A 12,587-nucleotide genomic window follows, 5' to 3' on the forward strand; every position below is an offset into this window, starting at 1 on the left:
TTATTGAATTTGGTGCTCTTCCCTTTAAGCTTTTTTCCACTGAATGTTTTTCTTTTCCATAGCTGAGATCATATTATGTATATATTTTGGAAACACATTTTTAATATTATAACATAAATAATTCCCCATGTTACTAAAAATGCTACATAAACATCATCACTAACGTTTAAATTTTCACCATGCAGTCTTACCCCAATTTAATTAACTATGCCCCTGTTTTTGAACATTGAGGACAGACATATTTTTCAAGCTACATTTGCGTAAAACATGAGAACTATCTATATTGACACAGGGTTTGTTGGAAAGGAAACAGGGTAATATACACTTAACATTACCAGGCGAAAAAAGATATTGGATAAGATACAACAAACGGTCTTTCTTCTAGTTTTTGATTATATTAATATTAATATTATTAGCAATAATAACATGTATGTAAGTGCCTACTATGTGCCAGGCATGCTGCATTATTTAATTTTGTCATGCAAAAAGACTCGTGAGGTTGGTTTCATAGAAGAGGAAACTGAAGCATAAGAGGTGTAAGCAAAGCTCATGTCACTAGTGACTGAGTCAGAATTTGAATGTAAATATGTCTGCCTAAAATATTCTTGTCTTTTCACAAAATCCGGTGGCCAGACTACTTCGGTCTGCCCATGATTCTCACTTTGGGGTCAGGTGGACCCCCTAATAGCCATAGCAAAGGTAAGTTTCTTGATTAGATTCCAAAAAATACACAGATACTAATAAAAAACAAACAAACAAACAAATAAAAAAAACACACACAAAGAAAACCTTTTTTAAAAAAGAAGGAAATGCAGCTAAACTCCGTGTGACAGGTTTAGTCCAAGCCAATTGTGGTGACCCCATTCCCTCTGCCAGTGATAGATTTGATAATGGGCACATGACCTAATTCTGGCAAATAAATTTTGAGAAGATTTCTTTTGAGAAAAAGAAACAGGGCAGGAATTCTGGGAAACAATTCTTCATGATGAAGAGTACCAATAAGTAATGATCCTTCTTCTTCCTCTTCACATTTTTTTCTGGGCATAACACCTGGAACTGCTACAAAGTCCTTGTTCCTGGGTTGAACATGAAGTTAGCACAAAGAATGTCAATGTGGAGGCATCATACAAATATGAGTCATTAAAGATCTGTCACATTATCCTACCTCTGGACTTGATGTTATAGAAGATAATGAATTTCCTTATTGTTTCAGTCTATTTTGAGTAAGGTCATCTGTTACTTGCTGCTAAAGGCATTCTATCTGACTTCAAGAGGATCTTTAGTAGCCTAAGACTCTTAACTCACTCTATCTATCATTGCATTACACTTATTAAGTGTGTAAGGATTTTTACCACATTTCTACATCTATCATCTAAAGAGAAATGCATAACTTACCCCTGATGGTTTTTGGACAAACTTCATTATTCCATTTAAGTAACGGAAATCTGAAAATTACAAAAACTAAGTAACTTGAAGAACGTGGCTTGAATAAGTGTCTGTGTCAGAATTTCAACAACAGTACCCTGGCACCAGGGTGCACGTTTTCATGTGAATTCACATATAAACTCACATTTGGATGCTGCCATATGGTAGCCTCAATACTTTTATGTTCACCATTCCACTTGATTTTTGACATCAAATCTATCACTTTGCAAATGCAGTTTTATTATGTCCACTCTTTAATGTACTGTAGTCCAAGAAGGCATGTGAGCTTTTCAAGGTGACATAGCAAGGAAAGAGAAATGGGCAAGACCCACTGTTCTGGAATCAATGTTTTTGATGTCCTCCTGGATTCATTTGTTGAAACTTTGCCCATCCATGTGATGCTATTAGGGAGTCGGATTTTGGGAGGTAATTAGGATTAGTTGAGATCATGAAGGTGGAGTCTTCATGAATGGGATTAGTCTTCTTATAAGAGTCAGAATTGAGCTTGCTTCCCTCTCTCTGCTGTCAGACCAGTGAGAATCCAATGAGAAAGCTATAGTCTGCATCTGGAAGAGGACCCTCACTAGAACCTGAGTGGGCTGGAACCCTGATTTTGGACATCCAGCCTCCAAAACTGTGAGAAATGTATTTCTGTTGTTTTTAAGCCATTTGGTCTATAATATTTTTGTTACAGCAGTCCAAGCTGGCTAGGATGCCTACCCTGATGCATAAAAACAGATCTGCTATGGCAAAACAGTATTGTTCACCATGCAACACTCTTTCTTTCAGTCTCTTTCATAGTAGAGTTAAGGTCATGTGGCTAGTCTGGCCAATGGGCTATGAGCAAAATTGGTATGAATTATTCTTGGCCCAAGGTAGTTAGAAAAGGATGTAATTTCTTTATGGCCTCTTAGACGTCTTCCATTATTTTCATGGCTGGAAGTGAAGAGCACCACCATACCAGAGTTGCTGAAATGAAGCAGCCAAGGCCCAGCCTAGATGTCCCAATTGATGATGGATGAGAGTGTTAAACCTCCATCCTGCACAGGATGGAACACCAGGAGCCCCAAATCTACGTGTAGGTTAACATTAGTATGAAATTAAATCTGACATGTTCAGCCACTGAAATTTTGGGTGTTTGTGTTACTGCAGCACATATATCCTATTCTAACTAATTTAGCTGCTAGAATGCCAATAGCTGGTTGGTTTAACCAGTACCTAAGGAGAGGTTTCGTTTAACTTTTGAATACCTGGTAGACCATTTCAATGTATAATATCTTTCTAGGTTTTCAGCCTCTACTTTAAAGTCCTCGGATACAAAGTGCTGGTGCTTTTTAAAGCTCTTTCTTTACTTTGTTTTACATGGGTGAATAGTTGCTTTATTTATTATGCAGTTGGTGGTGGTTATGGAGAATTTTTCTTCACTATGCTTCAGATTTATAGAGCTGGGCTGCCCTTTTATTAGGCAATATATTCAGTTTGGCATTCTTAGGTGCCTAGAGAATTTGGCATAGATATACTTTTATCATAAAAAAATTCTCATAATGATTATTATTAGCATACCCTGTTGTTTATCAAACTCGAGTGCAAAAGAAATGCATATGTAGTTTTGAGAGCCTAAGTCTTTTGGTCTTTGAGTAGAATAAAGAATGGCATAAATATTCCTGAGGCTTAGTGAATATACTCGCCAAAAAATTACATGAGCTACTAAAATTACAAATAGAGTATTGCTGCTGGTATCCTTGAAACTAAGGTTTCCCTACTGTACAATGGATTTAACACACATAAATTTCCCTATTATAGCTCCAGGGCATAGCTACAATTTACTTGAATCTTGAAAGCATCAAATCCCAACTGACTGCTCCTGGGGAAAAGAGAAAAGCTCCATCTTTCACCCCTAACATTGCAGAGCCTGAGGAAACATTGGCAGTCACCTAGTTGGAACTCCATAAATTACAATTTAAAAAAGCCAAGAGAATAGGAAATAATTTTCAAAAGGTGGCAAAAGTAGTTAGGATCTAGCCCAATGTTTTTCTCTATTTTATGTCTTCTTCTAGATCTCAAAAAAAGAAGCAATGGGACCACATCATGCGTCCTTCCTCCTGCTTTCTAAAGCAACGGTCATCTTGCTCCATATCTTAGGTTTAACAATAGGAAAATATAGTCTTTCAGGCTGGGCATGATCTCTGTGTATCAATTAATACTACCATTTGGGCGGGGTGCGGTGGCTCACGCCTGTAATCCCAGCACATTGGGAGGCCAAGGTGGGTGGGTCAAGAGTTCAGGAGTTTGACACCAGCCTGGCCAATGTGGTGAAACCCAGTTTCTACTAAAAATACAAAAATCAGCTGGGCATGGTGGCACGCACCTGTAGTCCCAGCTACACGGAAAGCTGAGGCAGAAGAATCGCTTGAACCCAGGAGGCGGAAGTTGCAGTGAGCAAAGATAGTGCCACTGCACTCCATCCTGGGCAGCAGAGCGAGACTCCATCTCAAAAAAAAAATAAAAATAAAAAGAATTTTAAAACACTACTATTTGTTGAACACCTGCCCAGTGGTCAAAACTAAACTACAGGTTTTTTTTTGTTTGTTTGTTTGTTTCTTTTTAATTCTCACAACAATCCAATGAGATGGAGGTCACCATTTTAGAAGGTTCAGAAAAATTAAGTGATTAGTCCTGAGTACATGGAGAGCAAGAGATAAAGACAGAATTCAGAGTCAGATCCCTTCTCTCCAGTGGTCCTATGTAACACTGTCCTCAGGAACAAAGTAAAGCGTCATTATCCCCATTTTACAGAAAGAAAGCTGAGTCAAAAAATGTTAAACAAATCATTTAAAATATCACATTGACTCAGTGACTGAGCTGGAACCAAGTATGCCAAAATTTCCAATGATCAGAGATTATTTTTTGCTCCTAGCTAACCCATTATTCTCTGTGTTGAATTCAGTGGCATAAGAAGTGAAGAATGGAATGAGTATGGTCAGAAATACATTTTGTTCTCATTGTAAACTTTTGTTTTCCAGATAAAATGAAGTGTCTACATAGTATGTGTATCTCACCACTTAGAACGTATCCAAGAATGTTTTTTATTATTATTTTTATAAGGCTAGCGAGGAGGTTGTCTGGCACACGACAGCACTCACTGAGGTTTTGCTATTGTCTTTGGAAAGAGGGCTGTAACCACAAGAGCCAGGCAAGATCCAGACATGGAGAAATTCAGAAAGTTGCCTTGAGACCTCATGCCTTGTGATCTGTCTCATAGGAATCTCTAAGCATCACCTCTTCAGCAGAACACTTATGTCCTCATAAATTATTTATTTCAGAGCCTACTTACTTCTGGGATAAAGGTGATCGGCCCAAAGTCATAGAATTTAGACAATGAATGATCTTAAAAAGTAGCAAGTATGCTATCTCATTTTGCAGATGAGAAAGCTGCGATTTCAGAGAGGAGCAGTAGCTTATCAAAGGCCGTGCAAGTCAATTTGTGACAAAGTGTAAACCAGACAAAAGGTTATCACAAGGCTCATATCATGGCCAGCTGAATGACTGAAAATCTGGATATATACTCTATAAACAATGTCATGGTGCTGTGGCGCAAAGAAAGTTGAACTGCAGAAAAAAAGAAGAGTGTGATGGTAACTCTAAGCCAAAGGCAGAGGAAGAGAAAAAAAAAGGAATTAAAAAAATTACTGTGTATTCAGTTAGCCAGCATTGATTAGTCACCTCCTCTGTGGGAAAGCATAACCCTATGCTCAGGGCGGTGAGGGGACAAAGTGATTACACTGACCCTGTCTTTAAGGAACTTAACGTTTTCTTAGGGGAGCATCCACCTAGTCACAAAGGTTGGAAGAGTTACATTTTGGAAGAGCAGTACAGATAAATTGGTTTAGAGAATCAGAGAAAGAACAGATGTCAGAGATGATCAATCATTGTCAGCCTACTAAACTGCAAGGAAATCTGCTCATAATTTGGGGGAAGGTCTTATGTTGTTAGAGTTCCTGCAATTCCTCCAGCTTGGGAAGACACACTAAAAAATACAGAGCAGCTGGTTAAAAAAAAAAAATGTGTTATGCCTTCTCTTCACCACCGCCCTCCATCCACACTTCCTCCTCAGACTCTCCTTGCATATTCTTTTTCCATTCAAGCCTGCCTTATGAGTTCACCATAACTTAATTTCACATTTATTGATGTCTACTCTCTGTCTGCTGACCACAGAAGAGGCTATTTTATGTACATCTCATCAACTGCTTACCACATAGTAGACACATGATGTAACTAACTCCATTTACATATGGGAAAAAGGGGATAGAGACTTTAAGCCGTTTGCCAAAAGTCACACAGCTAGAATGCACTGGAGACTGGATTTCAATCTCGAAAACAAAGTTCCAACTATGAAGGAAAATAAAATGATCAAGTGAACTACATAAAATAAAAAATATACATGCATAAAATACATCATTAAATCTATCTGTAAACTTATCCAAATGATAAATATAAATATAGCTTAAATATTTACCTTAACGTCTTAATTATAGCTTAAACATCATCTATATATCTGTTTACCTAGATGAGACAGACACACACACATATACACATACACACACACACACACAGAGAAAGACAGAGAAAGAAAATTTACATCTTAAATTATATTTATTTATTTCCATACACGATTACTGAATATTGGAGGCATGAGGACACTATTCTCACAAAGTCCTGCCACATAAGGCAAGTCAATTTCCCCTTCTTGGGCTTCAGAAAAAAACAAAAGCTGATAAAAATGAAGAAATATGCAATGAATTAAATAAAATATGTAGATGTCAGCTTCAAACATTTCTGGTTGCAAAATTCAGGTTCAATATTTTACTAGCTTCTGAACAAGTAACTTTATCATTTTGTAACAGTATTGTCATCTGCAAAACAGGAAAACGATAGTAAATATCTTACATGGCTGTTCAAACATTAAACAAAATTGTGTATTTAAAATACTGAGTACATTTCTGTTTAGAAAAAAAAAACTCAAACTGTGCTATTCCCTCACTGCCACACCAACATAAAAATAATCAATACAGATGACTTCTGTTAAAAAATGGGGTTTGGGGAGGGGTTCTTGTCACCACCACAGTTACTTCTGCAGCAGGCACCAACTGGGTGTCTTCCAGTTCAATTCTCATATTGTCTACCTGGAGAGAGTGTCAGATCTCACAGGTTGAGGGCTCAGTCTCAAGACATCCCCCCCCGTTGAGACACCAGTTCCAAGTCCAGGTCTCTGGAACTTCTGTATGACAGGCTTCAAGTTGGGGTTCCCACAACCCCCTCTTTGGGTTTGATTAATTTGCTAGAGAGGCTCACAGAACACTTACAAATTTATTACAAAGTATACAACAAAGGATACAGATGAGGAAATGATTAGGGCATGGTATGGGGAGAGGGGCACAGAGCTTCCATGCCCTCCCTGGGTGCATCACCCTCCAGGAACCTCCATGTGTTTAGCGATCCAGAAGCTCTTGAGCCCCACCTTCTCAGGTTTCTATGTAGGCTTCATTATATAGGCATGGTCAACAACCGTATAGAAATGCCACTGGACAAAAATCATATGATCGAAACCCAGCAAGGCCTGCCAGAATTTTCTTGGCCTCTCTGTGTAGCATTCCTTCCTCTAGTATATGGGGCAAGACCCTCTCTGGAATGAGCATTTTTTGACCCAAAGTTGGATTAGAGACCTACCTTGGGCTGGTGGAAGGAGGACAGGAGAGTGTCGGAAAGAGAGATTCTGTTTCCTGATGCCTGCCTCTGAGGCCTAGAAGCACCCTCACATTATGACAAGGGCCATGGGAGTTATGAGCTTCCTTTTGGACATGAATTTAGGAAAGGACAGAGCATGTAAGTGTTTTGTAGAAGTAAAAGCCTCACTCACAACCAGTGAGAGAAGAAAGCAAAAATTTCAACTACATCAGGAACAATAACCAGTTGCATATGTGCTGACTACCTAAAGAAATTCGCATAAGTGATTGAGACAACCTAAATTGAATTAAAACCTAAAGTAAATTGAAATGTCCCTGATTCTGATGAGCTTGGAGAGCTGACACTGGCTCCTCCTTAGAGAGTGGGTATCCCTTTAAATGCCCACTTCCTCAGAGATTTCTTGACCTCCCTGAAAAGATAAAGTCTTGTTAAAAGGATTTGAAGAATCCCATAGTTCTCCTTCACACTGTCCATTTTCTAAGACCCTGTACTTCACTCTGAGATCATCTGTCATCTTAGATAGCATGCAATCATTTTGAATGGTCTCTGCTTTCTGTCTCTATCACTGAATGGTAAGTCATTTGGGGGCAGAGACATATCTCTCTTGTTCAAAATTTGCCCTCATCTTGCCTATGACAGCACCTGGCACAAGTGGCAAATAAAATAAGGTGAAAATAAGCATGACAGTGATTGTTAGGGAATGAAAGGAAGGAGAAAGAGAGACAGAAATGTGGGAGAAGGAGAGATGCTGGAGTTTCATGCTAATCTTTTTTTCTTCTTTTTTTTAATACTTTAAGTTTTCGGGTACATGTGCACATTGTGCAGGTTAGTTACATATGTATACATGTGCCATGCTGGTGCGCTGCACCCACTAACTCGTCATCTAGCATTAGGTATATCTCCCAATGCTATCCCTCCCCCCTCCCCCCTCCCCACCACAGTCCCCAGAGTGTGATATTCCCCTTCCTGTGTCCATGTGATCTCATTGTTCAATTCCCACCTATGAGTGAGAATATGCGGTGTTTGGTTTTTTGTTCTTGTGATAGTTTACTGAGAATGATGATTTCCAATTTCATCCATGTCCCTACAAAGGACATGAACTCATCATTTTTTATGGCTGCATAGTATTCCATGGTGTATATGTGCCACATTTTCTTAATCCAGTCTATCATTGTTGGACATTTGGGTTGGTTCCAAGTCTTTGCTATTGTGAATAATGCCGCAATAAACATACGTGTGCATGTGTCTTTATAGCAGCATGATTTATAGTCATTTGGGTATATACCCAGTAATGGGATGGCTGGGTCAAATGGTATTTCTAGTTCTAGATCCCTGAGGAATCGCCACACTGACTTCCACAGTGGTTGAACTAGTTTACAGTCCCACCAACAGTGTAAAAGTGTTCCTATTTCTCCACATCTTCTCCAGCACCTGTTGTTTCCTGACTTTTTAATGACTGCCATTCTAACTGGTGTGAGATGATATCTCATAGTGGTTTTGATTTGCATTTCTCTGATGGCCAGTGATGATGAGCATTTTTTCATGTGTTTTTTGGCTGCATAAATGTCGTCTTTTGAGAAGTGTCTGTTCATGTCCCTCGCCCACTTTTTGATGGGGTTGTTTGTTTTTTTCTTGTAAATTTGTTTGAGTTCTTTGTAGATTCTGGATATTAGCCCTTTGTCAGATGAGTAGGTTGCGAAAATTTTCTCCCATTTTGTAGGTTGCCTGTTCACTCTGATGGTAGTTTCTTTTGCTGTGCAGAAGCTCTTGAGTTTAATTAGATCCCATTTGTCAATTTTGGCTTTTGTTGCCATTGCTTTTGGTGTTTTGGACATGAAGTCCTTGCCCACGCCTATGTCCTGAATGGTAATGCCTAGGTTTTCTTCTAGGGTTTTTATGGTTTTAGGCCTAACGTTTAAATCTTTAATCCATCTTGAATTGATTTTTGTATAAGGTGTAAGGAAGGGATCCAGTTTCAGCTTTCTACATATGGCTAGCCAGTTTTCCCAGCACCATTTATTAAATAGGGAATCCTTTCCCCATTGCTTGTTTTTCTCAGGTTTGTCAAAGATCAGATAGTTGTAGGTAAGTGGTGTTATTTCTGAGGGCTCTGTTCTGTTCCATTGATCTATATCTCTGTTTTGGTACCAGTACCATGCTGTTTTGGTTACTGTAGCCTTGTAGTATAGTTTGAAGTCAGGTAGTGTGATGCCTCCAGCTTTGTTCTTTTGGCTTAGGATTGACTTGGCGATGCGGGCTCTTTTTTGGTTCCATATGAACTTTAAAGTAGTTTTTTCCAATTCTGTGAAGAAAGTCATTGGTAGCTTGATGGGGATGGCATTGAATCTGTAAATTACCTTGGGCAGTGTGGCCATTTTCACAATATTGATTCTTCCTACCCATGAGCATGGAATGTTCTTCCATTTGTTTGTATCCTCTTTTATTTCCTTGAGCAGTGGTTTGTAGTTCTCCTTGAAGAGGTCCTTCATATCCCTTGTAAGTTGGATTCCTAGGTATTTTATTCTCTTTGAAGCAATTGTGAATGGGAGTTCACTCATGATTTGGCTCTCTGTTTGTCTGTTGTTGGTGTATAGGAATGCTTGTGATTTTTGTACATTGATTTTGTATCCTGAGACTTTGCTGAAGTTGCTTATCAGCTTAAGGAGATTTTGGTCTGAGATGATGGGGTTTTCTAGATAAACAATCATGTCGTCTGCAAACAGGGACAATTTGACTTCCTCTTTTCCTAATTGAATACCCTTTATTTCCTTCTCCTGCCTGATGGCCCTGGCCAGAACTTCCAACACTATGTTGAATAGGAGCAGTGAGAGAGGGCATCCCTGTCTTGTGCCAGTTATCAAAGGGAATGCTTCCAGTTTTTGCCCATTCAGTATGATATTGGCTGTGGGTTTGTCATAGATAGCTCTTATTATTTTGAAATACGTCCCATCAACACCTAATTTATTGAGAGTTTTTAGCATGAAGGGTTGTTGAATTTTGTCAAAGGCTTTTTCTGCATCTATTGAGATAATCATGTGGTTTTTGTCTTTGGCTCTGTTTATATGCTGGATTACATTTATTGATTTGCGTATATTGAACCAGCCTTGCATCCCAGGGATGAAGCCCACTTGATCATGGTGGATAAGCTTTTTGATGTGCTGCTGGATTCAGTTTGCCAGTATTTTATTGAGGATTTTTGCATCAATGTTCATCAAGGATATTGGTTTAAAATTCTCTTTTTTGGTTGTGTCTCTGCCCGGCTTTGGTATCAGAATGATGCTGGCCTCATAAAATGAGTTAGGGAGGATTCCCTCTTTTTCTATTGATTGGAATAGTTTCAGAAGGAATGGTACCAGTTCCTCCTTGTACCTCCGGTAGAATTCGGCTGTGAATCCATCTGGTCCTGGACTCTTTTTGGTTGGTAAACTATTGATTATTGCCACAATTTCAGCTCCTGTTATTGGTCTATTCAGAGATTCAACTTCTTCCTGGTTTAGTCTTGGGAGAGTGTATGTGTCGAGGAATGTATCCATTTCTTCTAGATTTTCTAGTTTATTTGTGTAGAGGTGTTTGTAGTATTCTCTGATGGTAGTTTGTATTTCTGTGGGATCGGTGGTGATATCCCTTTTATCATTTTTTATTGTGTCTATTTGATTCTTCTCTCTTTTTTTCTTTATTAGTCTTGCTAGCGGTCTATTTTGTTGATCCTTTCAAAAAACCAGCTCCTGGATTCACTGATTTTTTGAAGGGTTTTTTGTGTCTCTATTTCCTTCAGTTCTGCTCTGATTTTAGTTATTTCTTGCCTTCTGCTAGCTTTTGAATGTGTTTGCTCTTGCTTTTCTAGTTCTTTTAATTGTGATGTTAGGGTGTCAATTTTGGATCTTTCCTGCTTTCTCTTGTGGGCATTTAGTGCTATAAATTTCCCTCTACACACTGCTTTGAATGCGTCCCAGAGATTCTGGTATGTTGTGTCTTTGTTCTCGTTGGTTTCAAAGAACATCTTTATTTCTGCCTTCATTTCGTTATGTACCCAGTAGTCATTCAGGAGCAGGTTGTTCAGTTTCCATGTAGTTGAGCGGCTTTGAGTGGGATTCTTAATCCTGAGTTCTAGTTTGATTGCACTGTGGTCTGAGAGATAGTTTGTTATAATTTCTGTTCTTTTACATTTGCTGAGGAGAGCTTTACTTCCAAGTATGTGGTCAATTTTGGAATAGGTGTGGTGTGGTGCTGAAAAAAATGTATATTCTGTTGATTTGGGGTGGAGAGTTCTGTAGATGTCTATTAGGTCCGCTTGGTGCAGAGCTGAGTTCAATTCCTGGGTATCCTTGTTGACTTTCTGTCTCGTTGATCTGTCTAATGTTGACAGTGGGGTGTTAAAGTCTCCCATTATTAATGTGTGGGAGTCTAAGTCTCTTTGTAGGTCACTCAGGACTTGCTTTATGAATCTGGGTGCTCCTGTATTGGGTGCATATATATTTAGGATAGTTAGCTCTTCTTGTTGAATTGATCCCTTTACCATTATGTAATGGCCTTCTTTGTCTCTTTTGATCTTTGTTGGTTTCAAGTCTGTTTTATCAGAGACTAGGATTGCAACCCCTGCCTTTTTTTGTTTTCCATTTGCTTGGTAGATCTTCCTCCATCCTTTTATTTTGAGCCTATGTGTGTCTCTGCACGTGAGATGGGTTTCCTGAATACAGCACACTGATGGGTCTTGACTCTTTATCCAACTTGCCAGTCTGTGTCTTTTAATTGGAGAATTTAGTCCATTTACATTTAAAGTTAATATTGTTATGTGTGAATTTGATCCTGTCATTATGATGTTAGCTGGTGATTTTGCTCGTTAGTTGATGCAGTTTCTTCCTAGTCTCGATGGTCTTTACATTTTGTCATGATTTTGCAGCGGCTGGTACCGGTTGTTCCTTTCCATGTTTAGCGCTTCCTTCAGGAGCTCTTTTAGGGCAGGCCTGGTGGTGACATAATCGGTCAGCATTTGCTTGTCTGTAAAGTATTTTATTTCTCCTTCACTTATGAAGCTTAGTTTGGCTGGATATGAAATTCTGGGTTGAAAATTCTTTTCTTTAAGAATGTTGAATATTGGCCCCCACTCTCTTCTGGCTTTTAGGGTTTCTGCCGAGAGATCCGCTGTTAGTCTGATGGGCTTCCCTTTGAGGGTAACCCGACCTTTCTCTCTGGCTGCCCTTAACATTTTTTCCTTCATTTCAACTTTGGTGAATCTGACAATTATGTGTCTTGGAGTTGCTCTTCTCGAGGAGTATCTTTGTGGCGTTCTCTGTATTTCCTGAATCTGAACGTTGGCTTGCCTTGCTAGATTGGGGAAGTTCTCCTGGATAATATCCTGCAGAGTGTTTTCCAACTTGGTTCCATTCTCCGCATCACTTTCAGGTACACCAATCAGA

General features: G+C 39.0%; 1 long non-coding RNA gene across 1 annotated transcript in view; it reads right to left on the reverse strand.

Moving 5' to 3' along the window:
* Window positions 1–3,027: 3,027 nt before the first annotated feature.
* Window positions 3,028–12,587, reverse strand: part of LOC117976251 (uncharacterized) — a 60,978-nt gene continuing 51,418 nt past the window's right edge. Inside the window, exon 4 of the long non-coding RNA XR_008621421.2 lies at window positions 3,028–6,338. This is a non-coding gene — a long non-coding RNA (uncharacterized LOC117976251). The remainder of the gene's footprint in view (window positions 6,339–12,587) is intronic.

This window comes from Pan paniscus, chromosome 18 (genome assembly GCF_029289425.2).
Source record: "Pan paniscus chromosome 18, NHGRI_mPanPan1-v2.0_pri, whole genome shotgun sequence".
Taxonomy (NCBI): Eukaryota; Metazoa; Chordata; class Mammalia; order Primates; family Hominidae; genus Pan; species Pan paniscus.